Source organism: Triticum urartu, chromosome 4 (assembly GCF_003073215.2).
Source record: "Triticum urartu cultivar G1812 chromosome 4, Tu2.1, whole genome shotgun sequence".
Taxonomy (NCBI): Eukaryota; Viridiplantae; Streptophyta; class Magnoliopsida; order Poales; family Poaceae; genus Triticum; species Triticum urartu.
In genome coordinates this window covers 37,459,853-37,482,404 of record NC_053025.1, presented here as the reverse complement: position 1 = coordinate 37,482,404, position 22,552 = coordinate 37,459,853, and positions in this window count along the sequence as shown.

Genomic DNA, 22,552 nt, shown 5'->3' with positions numbered 1-22,552 from the left:
GCAAGAGCATGGGAGAGAGAGCTATGGGGATTTTTTTTGGAGGTAGGTGATGATGTGGTGTAAAGAGATAAGTGAGGTGGCCCATGTAGGGACCACAACCCACCAGTGCGCGCCTGGGGGGTCCTGGCGTGCCCAGGTGGGTTGTGCCCACCTGGTGCACCTCCCTCTGATATTATTTCCACCAGAAATTTAGAAATATTCATTAAAAAATTGTATTAAATTTTCAGAGCATTCTGAGAACTTTTATTTTTGGGTCATTTTTTATTGCATGGGAAATTCAGAAAACAGACAAAACATGGCATTTTATTTTATTTAACTAATAAAAACAGAAAACAAAAAGTAGGGACAAAATGTAGTCCTTACTAAATTCATCAACTTCATACCTCTCAAAAATGATCCATTAATAAGGATGATCAAGTCTTATTAACAACCACTTTCGATTAGCATGAAACCGAAGAACTTTGTAAATCACTAAGTTACCTCAATGGGGATATGAATGTCCCCAACAATAAGCATTTCATATTTATTTTTGGCAGTAGGTAGAGGTATTTGAAAACTTCCAATAGTGATTGTCGGAGATTTTTCAATAACATTAATACCTTTCACTTGGAATTGTTTCTTCGGAAAGTGCATTGTATGCTCATTACCATTGATGTGAAAAGTGACCTTACTTTTATTGCAATCAATAACAGCCCCTTGTAACGCCCGGATAATTAAGCTACAGTGATTCCCCGCTAATGATGCCACGTCACCACGGTTACTGTGGTAAACTCTCGATAGTTCAGAACCGAAACAAGTTCAAATTTCAAATAAAAGAAAACAATAAAAGTTTTCAAAAAAATTAAAACAAAAATGTTCGGTGGTTGCCAAATATTACAAAGATAATTATGGTGTAAGGTTCACCATTTTATAAAATGCCTAAGTGTTTATAAAAAAATAAAAACAGAAAAGATAAAAAAAATATATAAAAGGACCCCCCCCACTGGGCCAGACGGCCCAGCCGGCCAGGCCACCACCGGCCCAACTGGGCAAAGGCCCAGCCGGCCACCCCCCCCCCATAACCCACACCCCCGAAACCCTAACCCCACCCCGTCGCCCCACTCACCCCCCACTCCCCACCTCTCCTCTCGCCCCCACTCCCCCCCCGATCCAATCGGGATCGGGCCCGAACCCATCGCCGCCTCCCCGACGCATCACCGGCGCCGCCCCGCCCGTCGCTCGCCGTCGTCCTCACCCCCTCCCCCTTTCCTGGACCGGAAGGGCCCCCCCCCTTCCGTCGCCGCCGCGCCAACCCCCACCGACGCCTCGCCAAGCCCGACGCCTCCCGTCGTCATCGTCGGCACCAGGCGCCGCCGAGCTCCGTCGCCGGATCTGCACCAGCCCGCTGCCCGTCTCCGGCTCACCTCCCCTCTCGCTCCTCTTCCCCGACCCGATCTGGATCGGGAAGGGGCAACGAGCCCGACGCCGCCCTGCCTCTGAAGCCGCTAGACCTCGCCGCCACCTCGCCCCGTAGTCACCCCGCCTCCCTGACGCCGCGTCGCCGGACCGCCCGTCTTCGTCCTCCTCCACGACCGGCCTCCTCACGCCTCGTCGCCCCCTCTCCCCATCAACGCTGGTGAGGCCCCGGGCCTCTCCCCTTCTCTACCTCGCCCCTCGCTCGCGGTCACCGCACGTTAGACCGCCCACGCGTGCGCCTGCGGTGAGCACGCGCTCACCGCGCCCTCTGCGCCGTCCTCACCGACCGCCGCATCCGCCGTGGCCCGCTCCCTTCCATGGCCGGCATCGTGCCCCGCCATGGCTGCCGGCAAGGCACCGCCCGGGTCCAGGCGACCCGGCGCCCGCAACCGCGCCCGTTCGGGCGACAACCATCGCCCCGGCGCCCAAAACCCGTTAAGGCCCCCTGTGCCTATGACAGGGGGGCCCACGACCAGAACGCTTTTAACAAAAAAAAAAGAAAAATAAATAATAAATATAATAATTAAAATGTTAATTAATTAATTAGAGAATTAATTAAAGCGGATTAGATTAACCTAATCATTTAGCTAAAGCTAATTAGCCCTATTTAATTACTATGAGCCTATGACATATGGGCCCCATGCCCCCCCAAAAAAAAGGAATTATAATAATTAATTAATTAGGATAATTAATTAATTTAATTAATTCTGTTTAGTTAACCTAAACCTAATTAGGCTAATTAATTCTGATAATGAGATAACAGTCAGTGACCGACGGGCCCCACCCACCAGTTGACTGGTCAACGGTCAGAGTTGACCGCTGACATCATGCTGACATCATGCTGATGTCATAATTGTATTTCCTAAATTAATTAATTCTGTTAGTCCTAAAAATGATTTAAATCTTTAATAATGAATAGAAAATAAACCGTAGCTCAGATGGAAAAACTTTGTACATGAAAGTTGCTCAGAACGACGAGACGAATCCGGATACGCAACCCGTTCGTCCGCCACACCCCTCTAACCTATCGAACTCGCAACTTTCCCCCTCCGGCTCCTCTGTCCGAAAACGCGAAACACCGGGGATACTTTCCCGGATGTTATCCCCCTTCACCGGTATCACCTACTACCGCGTTAGGGCACCTCTAACGCCGTAACTTGTCTTGTCATGCATCACTATGCATATGCTTGCATTATATTTATTGTTTCTTCCCCCTCTTCTCTCTCTAGACACCGAGACCGACGCCGCTGCTACCCCGTACGACTACGGAGTTGACGACCCCTCTCTCTTGCCAGAGCAACCAGGCAAGCCCCCCCCCTTTGATCACCAGATATCGCCTACTCTTCTCTATACTGCTTGCATTAGAGTAGTGTAGCATGTTACTGCTTCCCGTTAATCCTATATTGATGCATAGCTTGTCCTTGCTACTATTGTTGTTACCTTTACCTGCAATCCTAATGCTTAGTATAGGATGCTAGCATTTTCATCAGTGGCCCTACATCCTTGTCCGTCTGCCATGCTATACTATCGGGCCGTGATCACTCGGGAGTTGATCACGGGTATATACTATATGCTTTATACATGATACATGTGGTGACTAAAGACGGGTCGGCTTGTGGAGCACCCGCGAGTGATTCACGGATTGGGGGCTGAAAGGACCTTTGTCCCAACGGCCCTCTGTGTGGATCTTTGAGGCGGAGCGACAGGGCAGGTTCCGACCACCTAGGAGAGAGGTGGGCCTGGCCCTGTTCGGCGTTCGTGGATACTTAGCACGCTTAACGAGATCTGGGTATTTGATCTGAGTCTGGCCATTTGGTCTATACGCACTAACCATCTACGTGGGAGTAGTTATGGGTATCCCGGCGTCGTGGTATCAGCCGAAGCCTTCTTGACGTCAGCAACGGAGCGGCGCGCGCTGGATTGGACTGGAACGCCACTAGGCTAGGTCTGCTTCCGGCCGCCCACGCAACGTGCAGGTGTGCTAAGGGCGATGGGCCCAGACCCCTGTGCGCTTAGGTTTAGACCGGCGTGCTGACCTCTCTGTTGTGCCTAGGTGGGGCTGCGACGTGTTGATCTTTCGCGGCCGGGCATGACCCCGAAAAGTGTGTCCGGCCAAATGGGATCAAGCGTGTTGGGGAATGTGGTGCACCCCTGCAGGGAAGTTAATCTATTCGAATAGCCGTGATCTTCGGTAACAGGACGACTTGGAGTTGTACCTTGACCTTATGACAACTAGAATCGGATACTTAATAAAACACACCCTTCCAAGTGCCAGATACAACCGGTGGTCGCTCTCTCTCAGGGATACGAGGAGGGGATCGCCGGGTAGGATTATGCTATGCGATGTTACTTGGAGGACTTCAGTCTACTCTCTTCTACATGTTGCAAGACGGAGGCTATCAGAAGCGTAGTCTTCGAAAAGATTAGTTATCCCCCTCTTATTCTGGCATTCTGCAGTTCAGTCCACATATGATACCCTTACTCCATTTGATACCCATGCATATGTAGTGTAGCTCCTTGCTTGCGAGTACTTTGGATGAGTACTCACGGTTGCTTTCTTCCCCTTTTCCCCCTTTCCTTTCATTCTGGTTGTCGCAACCAGATGCTGGAGTCCAGGAGCCAGACGCCACCGTCGACGACGACTCCTACTACACCGGAGGTGCCTACTACTACGTGCTGCCCGCTGACGACGACCAGGAGTAGTTAGGAGGATCCCAGGCAGGAGGGCTGCACCTCTTTCGATCTGTATCCCAGTTTGTGCTAGCCTTCTTAAGGCAAACTTGTTTAACTTATGTCTGTACTCAGATATTGTTGCTTCCGCTGACTCGTCTATGATCGAGCTCTTGTATTCGAGCCCTCGAGGCCCCTGGCTTGTAATATGATGCTTGTATGACTTATTTTATTTGTAGAGTTGTGTTGTGATATCTTCCCGTGAGCCCCTGATCTTGATCGTACACGTTTGCGTGTATTCTTAGTGTACGATTGAATCGGGGGCGTCACACCCCTGTAGTATTCAAGAAGGGTCTACCAAGGATAATCGACATGTTGTCCTCGTCGGGCATCTCAAGTATAATAAAGCCAGCAAAATAGTAACATTAGCAACAACAACAGGCACATCCTCACAAATACCGATAGGTATGACAGTTGATTTATCAGCCATTTACAAAATATTTTAGTAGGTGTGAGTTTATTCAAATCAAGTCTTTTATATAAAGAGAAAGGCATAACACTAACACTAGCTCCTAAATCACATAATTCTTTTTGATAGAGCAAGGTATAGTTGGTATTCCCGAATCTCCAAGTTTTTTAGGTACTCCATCTTTAAAAGTATGGTTAGCAAGCATAGTGGAGATTTCAGCTTCCGGTATTTTTCTTTTATTGGTGATGATTTCTTTCATGTACTTTGCATAAGGAAGCATTTTCAAGATATCAGTCAAGCGAGTACGCAAAAAGACTAGCCTCGGCATTTCAGCAAAGCGTTCAAATTCTTCATCATCATTCTTCTTAGTTGAGTTAGGTGGAAAAGGCATAGGTTTTTGAACCCATGGTTCTCTTTCTTTGCCGTGTTTTCTAGCCACAAAGTCTCTTTTATCATATCTTTTATTCTTAGGTTGTAGGTTATCAAGATCAACGGGAGGTTCTATCTCAACATCATTGCCGGGTTCTTTATTATTTGTTTGAGAGTCTTCATGAACATCATCATTATCTTTTTCATTATCACTAGGTGAATGTTCATTACCAGACTGAGTTTCAGCATCAGAGATAGAAGTTTCATTATCATTATCAAGAGGTTTTTCTATTTCAGGTTCACTAGGAGCATGCAAAGTCCTATCATTTTTCTTTTTCTTTTTAGAAGGACTAGGTGCAGTGATGTTGTTCTTTTATGAATCATGTTCAATTCATTTTGGGTGTCCCTCAGGATAAGGTGGTTCCTTAGTCATTTTACCTCCTCTAGTTGCAAATCTAACAACAAAGTCATGTATATTATTATTCATTTCATCAAGCAATTCTCTTTGAGATTTAGCAACTTGTTCTAACTGGGTTTGAACCATAGAAGCATGCTTTCCAACACCTCTAACATCATTTGAAATTCCAAACAACAAGTCACTCAAGCGAGCAATCATATCAGAATTATATTTCAATTGTTTCATAACATTTGCATTGAAGTGATCTTGTTTTCTAATATAGTTTTCAAACTCATAAAGGCATTGGCTAGGGTGCATATTGTGAGGATTGTCATTATCATTGAACTTCATAAGAGAATTTACCTCTGCAACCTTAGGTAGTGGTGGTGTGTTAAGCCCATGTATTTCTTCAATATGAGGTAAATTTTTAACATCCTCAGCTTTAATACCTTTTTCCTTCATAGATTTCTTTGCCTCTTGCATATCTTCAGGACTGAGATATAATATACCCCTCTTCTTCAGAGTGGGTTTAGGTAGTGGTTCAGGAAGAGTCCAATCATCATAATTTTTCAATATGTTATTCAATAATTCTTCAGCTTGCCCAACTATTCGTTCCGTGAAAACACAACCAGCACAACTATCTAGGAAATCCCTAGAAGTATCGGTTAGTCCATTATAGAAGATATAAAGTATTTCATTTTTCTTAAGAGGATGATCAGGCAAAGCATTAAGTAACTGGCAAAGCCTCCCCCAAGCTTGTGGGATACTCTCTTCTTTAATTTGCAAAAAGTTAAATATTTCCTGCAAGGCAGCTTGTTTCTTATGAGCAGGGAAATATTTTCAGAGAAGTACTAAATCATATCCTGGGGACTACGCACACAACCAAGAGCAAGAGTATTGTACCAAGCTTTAGCATCACCCTTTAATGAGAAAGGAAATAATTTGAGAATAAAGTAATAGCGAGTTTTCTCATCATGAGTAAAGAGGGTGGCTATGTCATTCAACTCAGTAAGATGTGCCACAACAGTTTCAGTTTCATAACCATGGAAAGGATCAGATTCAACCAAAGTAATTAACTCTTGGTCGATAGAGAATTCATAATCCTTATCATCAATAAAGATAGGTTAAGTAGCAAACTTAGGATCATATTTGATTCTATCATTCAGAGATTTTTCTTTATACTTGCATAGTAATTTCTCTAGATCATCTCTATCCTTACAAGCAAGAATGTCTCTAGTTCTCTCCTCATTCATAACATAACCTTCCGGTACCTTAGGCAATTCATATCTAGGAAGGCTAGCTCTAGCAGGTGTTTCAGGAGATTCAGTTTCAAGCTCATCATCAGATTCAATAACATCATGTTGTATTACTCTAGCAATTTGTTTATCAAGAAATTCACCAAGCGGCACATCATCATTATCAAGCAAGGTACTAGCATCATCATAAGCATTATCCATAGCATAAGTAGCATCATCAATAACTTGCGACATATCAGAATTAATAGCATGTCGTGGTGTTGCAAGTTTACTTATAACAGAAGGTGAATCTAAAACAGAACTGGATGGCAATTCCTTACCTCTCCTCGTCTTTGAGGGAAAAATCCTAGTCTTGGCATCCTTCAGATTCTTCATGGTGATAAATTGCTAAAATCCCAAGTGACTCAACAAATATAGCTATGCTCTCCGGCAACGGCGCCAGAAAAAGGTCTTGATAACCCACAAATATAGGGGAGCGCAACAGTTTTCGAGGGTAGAGTATTCAACCCAAATTTATAGATTCGACACAAGGGGAGCCAAGGGATATTTGAAGGTATTAGCAGCTGAGTTGTCAATTCAACCACACATGAAGATTAATTATCTGCAGCAATATGATCAGTAGCAAAGTAATATGATAGTTTTGATAATAGTAGCAGTAGCAATGGTAACCGTAACAGTGAGCAATAATTTTGTAACAAGTGCAATAATAACGATAGCAGTAGTAACTTAGCAAGATCAATATAAGATAAATTCATAGGCAGTGGACCAGTGACTTGTTGGATGATATTCATCATGAGACAATTATAACCTAGGGCGATATGGCACTAGCTCTAGTTCATCAATATAATGTAGGCATGTATTCCGTAAATAGTCATACGTGCTTATGGAAAGAACTTGCATGACATATTTTGTCCTACCCTCCCGTGGTAGCGGGGTCCTATTGGAAACTAAGGGATATTAAGGCCTCCTTTTAATAGAGAACCGGAACAAAGCATTAACACACGGTGAATACATGAACTCCTCAAACTACGGTCATCACCGGGAGTGGTCCCGACTATTGTCACTCCGGGGTTGCCGGATCATAACACATAGTAGGTGACTATAACTTGCAAGATAGGGTCTAGAACATGGATATAATGGTGATAACATAAACGGTTCAGATATGAAATCATGGCACCCGGGCCCAAAGTGACAAGCATTAAGCATGGCAAAGTCATAGCAACATCAATCTTAGAACATAGTGCATACTAGGGATCAAGCCCTAACAAAACTAACTCGATTACATGATGAATCTCATCCAACTCCTCACCGACCAGCGAGCCTATGAAGGAACTACTCACTCTCGGTGGGGAGCATCATGGAATTGGTGATGGAGAAGGGTTGGTGATGACGAAGAACGAAGATCCCGCTCTTTGGAGCCCCAAAGGGACTCTAGATCTGGCTTCCCGATGAAGAACAAGAGGTGACGGCGGCTCCGTCTCGTGGATCGTGATAATTCTTTCTCCCTGATTTTTTCTGGAAAATAGGTATTCATGGAGTTGGAATCAGGGTCTGCGGGGCCACCAGGTGGGGACAACCCACCTGGGCGCGCTAGGAGGGGGCGCACCCTGGTGGGTTGTGCACACCCAGGTGCCCCCCTCCGGTGGGTCTTGGCTCCAGAAATTCTTGTTTATTGTATAAAAATTTCTCCCAAAGTTTCGTTCCATTCCGAGAACTTTTATTTCTGCACAAAAACAACACGATGGTAGTTCTGCTGAAAACAGCGTCAGTCCGAAGTTAGTTTCATTCAAATCATGCAAATTAGAGTCCAAAACAAGAGGAAAAGCATTAGGAAAAGTAGATACGTTGGAGACGTATCAACGTCCCATGAACTCTTGATCCAGCAAATTATCGAGGGAGAGTTTTCTCAGCACGACGGCGTGGTGACGGTGATGGTGAAGTGATCCGTGCAGGGCTTCGCCTAAGAACTACGACAATATGACCGGAGGCGTAAACTATGGAGGAGGGGGGCGCCGCACACGGCTAACAGATGTCTGTGTGTCCTCTAGGCACCCCCTCCCCACATATATATATATATATAGGTTGGAGGGGATGGAGGCAGCCAGGGGGCACCCAAGTAGGCCGAATCCTACTTGGGCTCCCACCCCAATTCCCCCCCCCTTCCTTGTTTTGGCACTAGGAGAAGGAAGGAGGAGCTGGCGCCCCCCCCCCCACTACAAAAAAATACACTTCCGTGATGATACATGTTTGTCATAGTAGGTCGCGTTTTTTGTCATGCATGTACATCCATGACGATTTTATGACAGAATCAAGATTGTCATACCTGTGCTGTCGTACAAGTGTTCCATGACATTACCAAAATTATCATCACGGTAGTGTCCACTTCCATGATGATAAATCGCGCGTCACAGAAGTGCTTTCGTCAAGGGTGACCGACACGTGGCATCCACCGTAACGGAACGCCGTTAAGCTATCGGGCCGGGTTTTGGATCCGATAACCCGTTAACAGCCTCGACCAATGGGGATTTTCCACGTGTAAAATCATCATTGGCTGGAGGAAACACGTGTCGACTCATCGTTGGGACAGATGTCATCCACTCATTGGACGGAAGGCGCCTATGATACGTCGACACGTGGCACGGCCCAATAGAGGCCCATTCCTATGAAAAGGCCGGCCTGTTTGACTTGGTAAAAAGGTGGCGGGCCGGCCCATGGAAAGCCTGTTAACGGCCTGTTTGCATATAGCCCATTTACAGCCCGCTAACCCAAGGCCCGTTACGCCCTATCCGAATTAGGCCCAGTAGCGTCATCTGGGCCATCCAATATGATTCCAGACCGTTTTCACTTCTGGCGCATGTATGGCCCATGACGTCTTTCGACCCATATGAGGCCCTATGTAACTCTTGGCCTATTAACGGCCCGTGGTGGCCCGTAATGAACAGTGTATCACTTTACACCCATTAACGGCCCGTGGTGAAACTGGCCCGTAATGAACAGTGTATCACTTTATACCCATTAATGGCCCGTTATTCCGTTGGGCCGTTTCCAGCCCATGTTATATTTCGGCCTTCTTAGAGCCCATTTATTCTTGGGCTCATTTCCAGCATTCGTTTACTTACGGCCCGTTACTGTCATTTTCTGCTTGTGGGCCAAATTCAGCTCGTGGTTACAGTCGGCCCGTTTGTGGTCCGTTAATACGTTGGGTCGTTTTCATAGCGTCGTCAAATACGGCCTATTAACGATGGCCCGTTATGGTCGGCCCATGAACGGACGATTCTAACTCTAGCCCATTTACGGCCATAATGCGGTATGTTTGGCCCATGTTTGGCCAATCGATCATACGGTCCGTATAAGGCCCATTGATGATACGGCCCGCAGAAGGCCCATTGTTTCTACGGCCCGTAGAAGGCCCAATGTTTCTACGGCCCGTAGAAGGCCCACTATTTGTACGGCCAGTAGGACGCCCAGTGTCACTATAATAAATATTAGCCCATGGTTATTGTGCCCTAGTTTTAAAAAATAGGTTATTGCAGCCACTTGCTAACCGCGGAAAAAGAACCGCAATGACTACAAGCAAACAAATAAACAAGACAACAAGGAAATAAATAAGCAAGCAACTAACGCTAGGCTATCACGGCTATTACACATATTACATCCACTGGGCATCAAAGTTCGCCACCAGTGCAAATATAGGGAACAAAGCAGCATATCATATACACTGGTTGTCAAAGTTGGCAACGAGCGCAAATAAACGCCGCAGCAAAACAAATCCAGAACTGAAACCACTTCAGAAGATCTCAAGAAACAATATCCTGGGTACCCATAATGCTGGCAAGATGCTTAGCAAGCTTATTAACTTTCTCTTGTTTGGCGCTTAAATCCTCCAGCGCTTGCTGTTGCACCAGAAAATATGCATCTGAATTCTGCAGGGGCTTCCTCAGTCCTTCAGCTTCCTGTCGCAGCACATCTAATCGATGCCTTTCAACTTGAAGTTGAGACTCAAGAAGACGAACTGATTCAGGCAATGAGTTCAAAGAGCTTGTGCCAGGAATAGTGGCCAGTAACTCGAACACTACATCAAGACAGGACTTTTGGGTTCCCTCACTGTCGTCAAGATAGTTTTTATCAGCTTTCTTGGAGACCAACAGGGATGTCACACTATCTTGAACCTTATCTGCATTACTTCCTTTACCATTGGATAATGCGGTATTGTTCTCCAATATTTTGTCCGCATTCTAAAAGAGAAACAAGAAGACACATCACATGTTTACCATGTTGTATATGAAACTCATTTTGGTAAATGAGTTCAGTAGTAAAGTGGACAGAATAACAGCATGAAACAAACATATATCTATGTACCATGGTCACTTTATGGTCTATATCATTCTAGTTTTTGTTGCCAAATCAAGATAGAGACATAGTTCAAATAATATTTGTTCAAGACAAAGCAGAATAGACAGAATATAAGTGTGGCTAACTATAGAGCAATAACAACACTTGTAATGTGCATGACATGAGAACATAACTGTTTATTCAATTGAAACTGAAATCAACATAGAGCAGGTTACAACAGCAAACCAGTTAAAGAAACAGGTTTAAAACATACCTGTTGCGCCATTGGAGTTTTAATTCCATCCTTCAAATTTGAAAATAGTTGGTATGAGTAAATGCAGTAATGCAAGAGCAAAGGAGTATGAACCATAGCTACAAAACCTGACCTGAGAACAAATCTTCTTCTCCTTTAAGCGTTGAGTTAGGATTCGGAGTGGTGGTCCTCGTGCTTTGGGCACTGCAGTTCCATTACTAACTGCTCGTGTTTGGGTGCTCTGTGGTGGAGACGGTGCTGTGTCAACTGGAACTGGGTTACTATCTGCCGGGGTTGGGGTTAGAAGGGGTGTAGCTTGTTCTATGTCCAACTGGGTAGGGGTACAATCTGTGAGAGTCTGGGTTATGTGTGGTGGATCTGGTCCTTGGGCAAGTACAACCGTGGTTCTATCTGCGTCAACAGGTAGCACTATCTTTTCTGAAGACCGTGTTGTTACTCCCTTAGATACTGCCATCACGCTCTCCAATTCAAATGGCTGATAAACAAGAAAAGTAATTGAAAGTATATACATTGTATGATAGACAGGTGCAATGGATAGTGGGGAATAAAATAGGGCATGAAATAATTCATATTTATGTTGTCTAACCAAACAGGATAGCATGACACAATTTCACATATATGATGGCTAACTAAACAGCATAGCATGACACAATTTCACAGTATGATGGCTAACTAAAAAAGATGGAAAGACATAGTTCAAAATATGAGACTATGTAAACAGGATGACATGACATAACTATATAATGTGTTTATTAAATAGGTTGGCATGCCATAATTCACGTACATTCACGGATAGAATGCCATAATTCAAAATATGATGACTGTAAACACTAAACAGGATGAGATGATATAACTATATAATGTCTTTATTAAATGGGTTGCCATGCCATAATTCAGATAGATGATGTGTATGTACTATGTAAACATGATGGCATGATATAATTCAAATATATGATTTATATAGTAAGCAAGTAAGCAGATGGCAATCCATATATGATGTAAAAACTAAGCAATGCAAGATAACATGCATGACATGGGTAATATAACCCTGCCAAGTTTGAGCATAGACCTCAGGGGGGAAATAGGACTAGTCATTAGTCTCTGGATCCTCCTCTGAGGAGCTCTGAATACCTTGTTTTCACTCAAGATACTTCCATCACCGCTTCAAATGGCTGATGCACAGGAAGAGTAGTTGAATATACAAACGTTGTCGACAAATGGAACACGTAATACAAAAAAATGATAGCATGATATAATTCACATACATGATGATTGGCTAAACAGCATGCCATTGCATAATTCACATATATAATGCCTTTGCAACAAGATAGCATTGTATAATTCACATATATAATGTCTTAAAACAAGATGGCAATGCATAATTCACATATATGGTAATTAGACACTGAACAGGTGGCATTCACAGAAAGCATGTCTAAACTAATCAAATGACATAGCAATGCGAGACACCATACGCACGATATGAGCAACATAACCCTGTCAAGTTAGAGCATACACCTCGGGGGTAATTAGGACTGGTCATCTGTCTCTGAATCCTCCTCCGAGGAGCTATCCATAACTAGCGAGATATGCGCTTCGTCAGATAGCACAATCTGCTCTGAAGACCTTGTTTTCACTCCAGAATTTGCCATCACCGTGTCAAATGGCTGATGTACACAAAAAGCAGTTGAATGTACTAACATTGTTGACAAATGTAATATGTAACAAAAAAAAGGATGGCCTGATATAATTTACATATAAGATGACTAGCTAAGCAGGATGGCATTGCAAAATTCACATATATGATACCTGGCTAAACAAGATGGCGTTGCATAATTCACATAAACGATGAATAAACTAAACAGATGGCATTCGCACAAAGGATGTCTAAACTAAGCAGATGACATATTTGATGTATAAAGTAAGCAATGCAAGACACCATATGCATGATATAACCAACATCAGCATGCCAAGTTAGAGCGAAGACCTCAGAGGGTAAATAGGAGTTGTCTTCTCCTTCTGAATCCCCCTCAGAACAGATATCTTCCTCTCGATTACAATCTGAAATGCGTGGAGGGGGGCTGCCTTTGCGCCTACCATGGAGCGACTTTCTGCATGAAATTTTATTGACACACAAGGCTCATCTCTTTTGCTCTACATGTTCAGTTCCATTGTTTACAATAACTGTCATGCATAGGAATAAAACATAGTGAGATTATGTAAGGAGTGCATGCAGAAATCCAGAGTGATGGTAGCAACCTATGGATAGACCCAAAACCAATATTATCTAGCAGATAATGGCTTCAGTTAAAAAATACAGATAATGGCTTCTTTACTATTTGTTTCCCACCCAACATGAAACTCATAGTAGACACCGGAGATTAACCAGATAGTAGTTAGATACTATTGATAGCGGCCCCGATATGTACCCCACAACCATTTAAAAACTCAAGTTTGACCATTAGTTTGGAGCTGACTTAGAGTCTAATCGGTGAACATGACGAAACAGTAGCATGTAATATTAAGCGATGCATAACGTAAGCAGACACGAAAGAGTGCGACCTCTCTTGCGAACCCGTGTAGTCCTCGAGGTCATCTGCTCGGTTGATGATGGTAATGCAGTTTTCATGGCTGCCAGCGGCAGGGAAGAAGATCTGAGGTGGCGAAAGACAGTCTGGAGACCGGATCCCTGCTGTGCTGGACCCTTCTGTCGTTGGAGCAGCTGAGCTAGGGTGGACGACGGCGCAGCAGGAGCGGGACAAACCACGCAAGGTTTTCTTTGACAACTATCTGTAAGAGAAGTAATTCTGTAAGGGCTCGTTTGAATTGGAGGATTCCAACAATGCAGGGATAGGAAATAGACAGGAATAGGATAGGAATGCACGTGCAAAACAAAGAATTTAAAAACACAGGATTTCTGCCAATCTGGGTGTTTGATTCACAACAATTGGAAGATCACAGGATGCAAAGAAGCATGGTGAGATTAAGTCAAACCACAAGAAAATGTACGGTTATAACGCTATTATGCTACTATCTCTTAGTCTTGTGCTTCATGAATAGAAATTTGGAAAGGAGGACAAGTGAAAATTAAAATTCCTACTTTTTTTTCTTTCAAGGAGACACTAAAGGAACAAATCTGTGTGCTCAGTGGACAATATATATAACATGTAGAGTAAAAAAGAGATGCAACAAGTGTACAACCTCTTTGGCGAAGCCATGTCGATCTCAGCGTGATTGGGTTGGCCGGTGAGGATGCTCCGGCTGACTTTGCTGTCGGAGGAGGGGAAGAATATCTTAGGCGTTTGGAGATGGAGCCCGAGGTACTGCTCCGCTGTGATGGAGGGTTTTGTCGTTGGAGCAGCTCCGGTGAGTTGTACGACGCCGAGGCTGAAGCAGGACAAGAGAGACAACGAACAACATTAACCTGAGTGGAATTCTAATAGCATCTCCAATACATGACGTAAAATACATAACCACAAAGTGCTAGATGTAAAATACATCAGCAAGTCATCTCTGAACTTAACTGTCAAAACTAAACTTAACTGTAGAAACTGAACTTAACTGTGGAAACTGAATTTTGCTGTCGAAACTGAATTTTGCTGTCGAAACTGAATGCACTAGCAAGGTGAGGCTACACGTCGGTCGACTGACTTTTTCATCTCTGGTCAGTCGATTTTGCAGCCGTTGGATACGAAATCAAGGGCCTGCGGTTCATCTTCAACCTCCACCCCCCCTAAGCCGCCAGCCACCACCGGCCAAACAGCAGCCCCCCGCCGCCCGTGGCTGGCGGTGCGCCGCCCCGCCCGCCCCGAAAACACTCCACACCGCCGGTCCGACGCCGCCCCGGCCATCCCTCTAGGCCCCCCCTGCCGAGCTTTTTCTCCGGCGATCCCCACGCCACCGCCCCGCCAATGCCCTGCCACCGCCGGCGACCACCACCCCCATCCTAAACCCTAAGATAGATAGTGGGGTACCTCTCCGGCGAGCCCCCCTCCCCGCTGCGGCTGGTTCTTCCTTCACCCCGGCGACCCCCCTCCCCACCCCCTGAAAATCGACTGACCCAAAAGTCGATTCAGTCGACTGAAGTGTAGCTAAATCGGAGCAGCATCACAAGCAAAAGCAAGAGCGAGAGCAGCAGCGCGAGCAAGAGCAAGAGCAAGAGCAGACCAGGCATGGGACCGAGAGCAAGAGCAGAGAAGCAGCGCGAGCGAGAGCTAAAGCAGTAGCGGCTCCTACTGATGTGGACGTCGCCGCTGAGGGAGCGACGCCGTGGAGGAAGTGGCCGGCGACGCCACCGTGGATGGAGCCGCGCCGTGTCAGCTCGGGACCGAGCGCCGGCAGCACCGTGAGATCGAATCAAGAAGAAAATGCGGCGGTTAGTGTACAACCTCTTTGGTGGCGCCGATTAGGCCGCAGCTTCATCCGAGGAAACGGTGATGATGATGTTCTTCCGGTGGTGCAGGTGAAGACGGTGGTGTGGGAATGGAGGTGGCTGTAGGATCGAAAGTATGTCTAGAGGGGGGTGATTAGACTACTTGACCAAATAAAAACTTAACCTTTTCCCAATTTTAGTTCTTGGCAGATTTTAGCTATTTTAGGACAAGTCAAGAAATCATCACACAATTCAAGCAAGCATGCAAAGAGTATATTGGCAGCGGAGAGTAAAGCATGCAACTTGCAAGAATGTAAAGGGAAGGGTTTGGAGAATTCAAACGCAATTGGAGACACGGATGTTTTTCCCGTGGTTCAGATAGGTGGTGCTATCCTACATCCACGTTGATGGAGACTTCAACCCACGAAGGGTAACGGTTGCGCGAGTCCACACAGGGCTCCACCCAAGGGTAACGGTTGCGCGAGTCCACACAGGGCTCCACCCACGAAGGGTCCACGAAGAAGCAACCACCCACAAAGGGTCCACGAAGAAGCAACCTTGTCTATCCCACCATGGCCATCGCCCACACAGGACTTGCCTCACTAGCGGGAAGTAGGCGATCTCCTTGCCCTTACAAACTCCTTGGTTCAACTCCACAATCTTGTCGGAGGCTCCCAAGTGACACCTAGCCAATCTAGGAGACACCACTCTCCAAGAAGTAACAAATGGTGTGTAGGTAATGAACTCCTTGCTCTTGTGCTTCAAATGATAGTCTCCCCAACACTCAACTCTCTCTCATAGGATTTGGATTTTGTGGAAAGAAGATTTGAGTGGAAAGCAACTTGGGGAAGGCTAGAGATCAAGATTCATATGGTAGGAATGGAATATCTTGGTCTCAACACATGAGTAGGTGGTTCTCTCTCAGAACATATGAGTTGGAATTGTGTATGTGTTCTGATGGCTCTCTCCATGAATGAGGAGGTGGGGTGGTATATATAGCCTCCACACAAAATCCAACCGTTTACACAGCTTTTCCAATCTCGGTGGGACCGAATCATTAAACTCGGTCGGACCGAAAAGGTAAACCTAGTGACCGTTAGAGATTTTCGGTGGGACCGACATGCAACTCGGTAGGACCGGTATGGTTAGGGTTTGGGCATAACGTAATCGGTGAGACCGATTACACAAACTCGGTGAGACCGAATTTGGTAATTAGCTAACCAGAGAGTTGGTCAGGCAAACTCGGTGGGACCGATTTCCTCTTTCGGTGAGACCATGGAACTCGACCGAAAAGTTTACAAAAGGGAAACACTGAGTTTACATTGCAATCTCGGTGGGACCGATTCGCTCTTTCGGTGAGACCGAAAAGTTACGAAGGGAAACAGAGAGTTTGCAACCCCATCTCGGTGAGACCGAGATCCCTTATCGGTAGAACCGAATTGCTAGGGTTTTGGCAGTGGCTGATGACAAGTGAAACTCGATGGCGCCGGATAGGAAGAATCGGTAGGACCGAGTTTGCTTAGGGTTTAGGTCATATGTGGATGGGAAAGTAGTTGAGGTTTTTGGAGCATATCACTAAGCACATGAAGCAAGAGGCTCATTAAGCAACACCTCATCCCTCCTTGATAGTATTGGCTTTTCCTAAAGACTCAATGTGATCTTGGATCACTAAAATATAAAATGAAGAGTCTTGAGCTTTGAGCTTGAGCCAATCCTTTGTCCTTAGCATTTTGAGGGTTCCACTTTCACATCCATGCCATGCCAATCATTGAGCTTTCCTGAAATAATCATCTTGGAATAGCATTAGCTCAATGAGCTATATGTTGTTATGAATTACCAAAACCACCTAGGGATAGTTGCACTTTCAATTGCACTTTCAATCTCCCCCTTTTTGGTAATTGATGACAACATATAGATCAAAGCTTCGACAAATGATAATAAGCATGAAATATATCGTCGCTTTGAGAAGTATGTGATAAGTAAGAGCTCCCCATAAATTTGTGCATATTTAAAATTTGCTTTGGACTGCAAATGCACAATGAGTTAGAGTCATGGGTTACTTTTCCATGTCACATACATCTTGGTGGAGTGCTTAAAATGATAAGAATGAAATACATGCACTCATCACCAAGAATAGTGAATGATCACATAAGATAGATAGGATAATAGCATTAAGCAAACATTAAGTGTAGCTTATGATCAAACACATGATCATCAATGTCTCACAAGCATAGTATCTCAAGCACTCAAAAGCAAACAAGTTTGAAAAACCACCAAATAAAGCAAGAGAGAAAAGCAACACTCTCTCTCTCGAAGCCTATGATCTATACATCTTCTCCCCCTTTGGCAACAAGTTACCAAAAAGTTCGTAGAAAATGCATAGCACTAGATCGACGCTCAGGCTTGATCTTCAGGTGGTGGTGGAGTCCGGATCACTCCAAGGACGAAGGCTTCGGTAGACGCTGAAGTAGACGCTGGAGTTGGAGCTGAAGTAGATGCTGGAGCTGGTGGAACTGAGGCTGTGGCTGGTGCTGAGGTGGTGGCTCTTGTGTCAGCAACTGGCACGGCAGACGACCTTGGACCTCTTGGCACTCTGGCAAAGGCATGAGTAGTAGTCCTGCCTCTCCTCTCCTGCATGTCCTCCTAGAGCTGCTCCACTGCAGACTGAACTTCCGTTACTTTGACATCCAAGTCATAGAACTTCTGTTCCATGATTCTCTCTAGGCTCTGCTGATTTTGAGTGAGGGTGGCCAGACTTTGCTCAATCCTCAGCGTGGATGCAATCAAGTAACCAAGCTGCTCTTGTTTAGTCTTCAAGAAATACTCAGATGCCTCCTCTTGAGTTGGCATCTTGGTAGCTTTCTCCTTCCTCGCCTTCTCCTTCTTTACGTAAGCTTGTGCAGACGATGGCTCGTTCTCAGTCATCACAACTTCATAGTTCTCAAAATCTAGACGGATGGGCAAATGTTCCTTATCCAATAAATATATGCCCGTGCCCATCTTGGAGTTGATGAGCGCCTGAATCTGAGGGGCATATCCGCAGCTCCTCTTCTGGTCTGCTGCAGTCCTCTTGATTGTTTCCACTATGAGGCTCATCACCTTGAACTTCTGAGGCACATCAAACACATGTAGCAAGTTGATAGAATGGCCTCTGATCATCTTGTGATCTCCAGACTTGGGCAGTAAGGTGTGCCTTAGTATCCAAATGATCGTCGGGAGCCCTGACAGAAGGTAATGTACTGAGCCAAACTTGAAGGTATCAAGTGCTTCATTTGGGATCTCCTTGTACATATTTGACATTGAGTTGTGGTCCATTTTCTTCTTGGCATAGATATCCAAGTCATCATCTTGCTCCTCTGGGGCATTAATGATCTGTGCCCACTCAGCAACTATGGATTGGTACCTTGTACCCTCAGACATCCATGTGATCCTCCCATCTGGATAAAAATGTGCTGTGGAGTAGAACTGCATGATGAGTTCCTCGTTCCACTTTATGAGCTTCTGCCCAACAAAGTCAGCTACTCCACAAGCTATGAAGCTGTCTTGCACTCCAGGATAGTGCTCCTCATTGTCCTTGATGTATGTCCAATCAACCCATCGCATATCACAGACAATGGGCTTCTTATCTAGCAGCACTGTCTCATAAAAATCCTGCTGCTCCTTGGTGTGAAACATGTAGTCGACTGCTGTCCTTCTCCTTGAAGCATACGGGTCTGCTTCTCTCCATTTCCTTAGTCCTGAATCTCTCCTGAGCTTCATGTCCTCAGCCACAGGATGAGCATCGTTGTGGTCTAGGATCTTGGGCTTGAGCTTTCTCAGGACATTCTCTTCCTCTTCTTCAGCAACAGTCTCAGGCACTGGGGCCTTGTTCTTCTCAGCTGCTGGGATGCTTCTTGTGTTCCTCTTTGGCTTTGGCTTTGGAGCTGGCTTGGCCTTGGAAGCAGCTCCCCCTGATTTTATGGCATCTCCCATTAGCTTGGGTGCCTTGGGTGCTGGTGCAGCTACCTCTTCTTCTTCTTCCTCTTCCATGATGGAAGCTTTGCCAAGCACTCTAGCCACAGTCTTCTTCACTCTTTCCTTTATTTTCTTGCTCTCAGCTGCAACTGGCTCTATGGGCTTCTCAGTTGACATTCTGGCCTTTGACATTGGCTGCCTGCCTGCTGGCCTTTTGATTTTCAGGCCTAGCTTAGTGCCTTGAACTGGCTCAACTCTCTTGGAAGTGGCCTCTTCCTCTGCCACATAGTCTTCATCTTCGGAATCTGAAGTCCTCTTCTTCCTCTGTCTCATGGCAGCCTTTGGCAAGTTGCTAGGGGTGCTCCTGCTGCCCTCATCTGAAGAACTTGAGGGACTAGTGCCCTCACTCATCACCACTTGCTGTTCTGACACATTCTGGCTATCACTTTGATCAGACATGCTGCAAACTGACTGCTGACCCTGTGAACAGATTATAGATGAGGTAGAAAGGATGATCATCACAAAATGCAGAGATTTTTGCAAAAAGAATGATCCAAAAACTTAGTTTTAGTTTCCCACTAAAATCATCTCGGATCTACCGATTTTCAAACTCGGTGATACCGAAGCAGTTTTGGAACCTAAACTAGTGAACTCGGTTGGACCGAGTCACAGTTCGGTGGCACCGAGACTGCTAGGGTTTCACAGAGTTCCAAAATCGGTCACACCGATAAGTAATTCTCGGTCAGACCGAGTCTCACTTGTGCAATGGCATAAGCCAAATCGGTGGGACCGAGTTTTTCAACTCGGTGGGTCGGAGATGGTTTCAGCGGAAACCTAAACCTAGAATTTTCAAATCAAACCTAATCTATGAGCGTTTTGACTGGATAGGAGTGTTTCAATCGTGGCAAGAATCATGAAGAACACAATGTGCTAGGAATCAGATTGGAGAATAGCACAAAGATCAAGTCCATACCCTAGTTCGGCGGGGACTTGCTACGGCGGGGCATAATTCCCGTTGACGGCGACGGAGACCAGCGACTGGAGGCGGCTGGCGGCGAGAAGACGATCCGGAGACCACGTTGGCAGAGCAGGCTATCGCGCGGGCGAAGGGGTTCAGAGAAATTTCCAAAATTTTGCCCGTGACTATATATAGCCCGACCCTGTCGGTGTGACCGAGTGGAACAACTCGATGGCACCGAGATTCATAACTGCGTGCAGTTACTGAAACTCGGTGTGACCGAAATGTTCAAATCGGTTGCACCGAGATCGAAAACCTAGATCAACTTAATGATCTCGGTAGGACCGAAAGTGGAGTATCGGTCAAACCGAGAATCATAAAGAGGTTTTGGAAGTTTAAGTCTATGACGAATCGGGGACTCCGAGAGCTCCTCACATAGAGTGGTTCGAATCTGACTTGATCAAATTTTGTGATGCAGCATGAATAGAGTTTGAGACAAGAAAAGCATAGATAGCTAGAGGAGGTTCTTAGGCATTCTTGTCCATCCACTTGGCAAAAAGAAATAAAGCCGAACAATCAAAACAACAAGTGGATGTCCTCGAATGAGTAAAATATGCAACCAGCATGCTCACACAATAAGATGGCAAATGAAATATGTGACAAGGCATGCACAACCAATTCTAGCATCTATCAAGCAATTTTCCATGACTAGGTCATCTATATATGAGTATATTGACTTAGGAGTCAAGTGAGAGCACTTGATCATAGGTCATACTCATCGTTTAAGCTCAAGTGGGGTTACCACTTTTACATAAAGCATTGTTGTGTTCACATCTTTAGAGTTGCTTTAGCTCAAGTCTTAGAGTAAAGCTCCCCCTAGATGTGATATCCCCCCTAAGAGGGATGAACTAACCTTGGGTTTTGTCGATGATGACTTCATGTAGATGTTGAAGATGTGGATGCTCAATGTTGATGTAGATCACTTGGAGCTATCCATTTGAGTGAATTGCACTTTCAATACCTACATGGGTTAGTCCCACAAGGAACAAACAAGGATATCCATAGACATAGAGTGATGCACACAAAAGATGATGTCCATGAAAACTTTTAGGTTACCTTGTCCCTTGTCTTACCAACAAGAGGGTTTGTGACTCCTTGAACTAGTGCACGATGTGGAAGTTGATTGCACTTGTTCTTGCCAAAATGATAAGAGTGAAGTATGTTGGCGGAGTCACCCTCAAGAACTCTCTAGTTCTTCTTCTTTTGGATCCACATCATCTTGATGGGAATCCTTGGAGTTGTAGTCATACTTGATGAAGTGGAACTTGAAGTAGTCTTGGGAATCCACTTGACTAAGGTCTTAGGAGCTTCTTCAAATGCATCAATTTCCTCTTGAAGCTTGTCCTTGCCTTTTTGCTTGTAGCCTTGTGGTGGAAGATCATCTTGAGCTTGTGTCCCCTTGAAAGAAGCATCATGCTTCTCTTGTTGAGGGACAAACTTTGTCTTGGGGTATTGATCTTCTTCCCACTCAACTCCATTGGCATTGAACTTTCGTTCAAAACCAACACCTTGATTCTTCCGGTGCATTCCTTGCTTGCGCACAATTTCCTCGAATTGCTTACTCCCGGCAAGGCTTTTGTACACTCCTTTCTCTATAATTCCCTTCAATAAACTATTTTCTTGCTCAAGTGTAACTTGGCTAAGAGAATCATTAGTGGAATCAAGAGAACTACTAGAAGCAACAATATTGGATTTAACATGATCATTGTTACTGCTAGAGGAAGAATCTTTCTTGTTACTAGACTTGACTTGAGGCATGTAAGTAGATAAGAGTAAATGATTGGCAATGTAAGAAGAACTTTTCTTGCGGAGATCATCATTGATTGCCTTTAAGAACTCATGCTCTTGCTCAAGATTGAGCTTTTCAAAGCGTAATTTCTCATGAGCTCTTAAAAGTTCTCGATGATCTTTGAAGATAGTTTCATGAGCTAACTTAAGAGTGTTTAGTTCTTTAGTTAGAGCCTCAATCTTCTCCTTATCATTGTC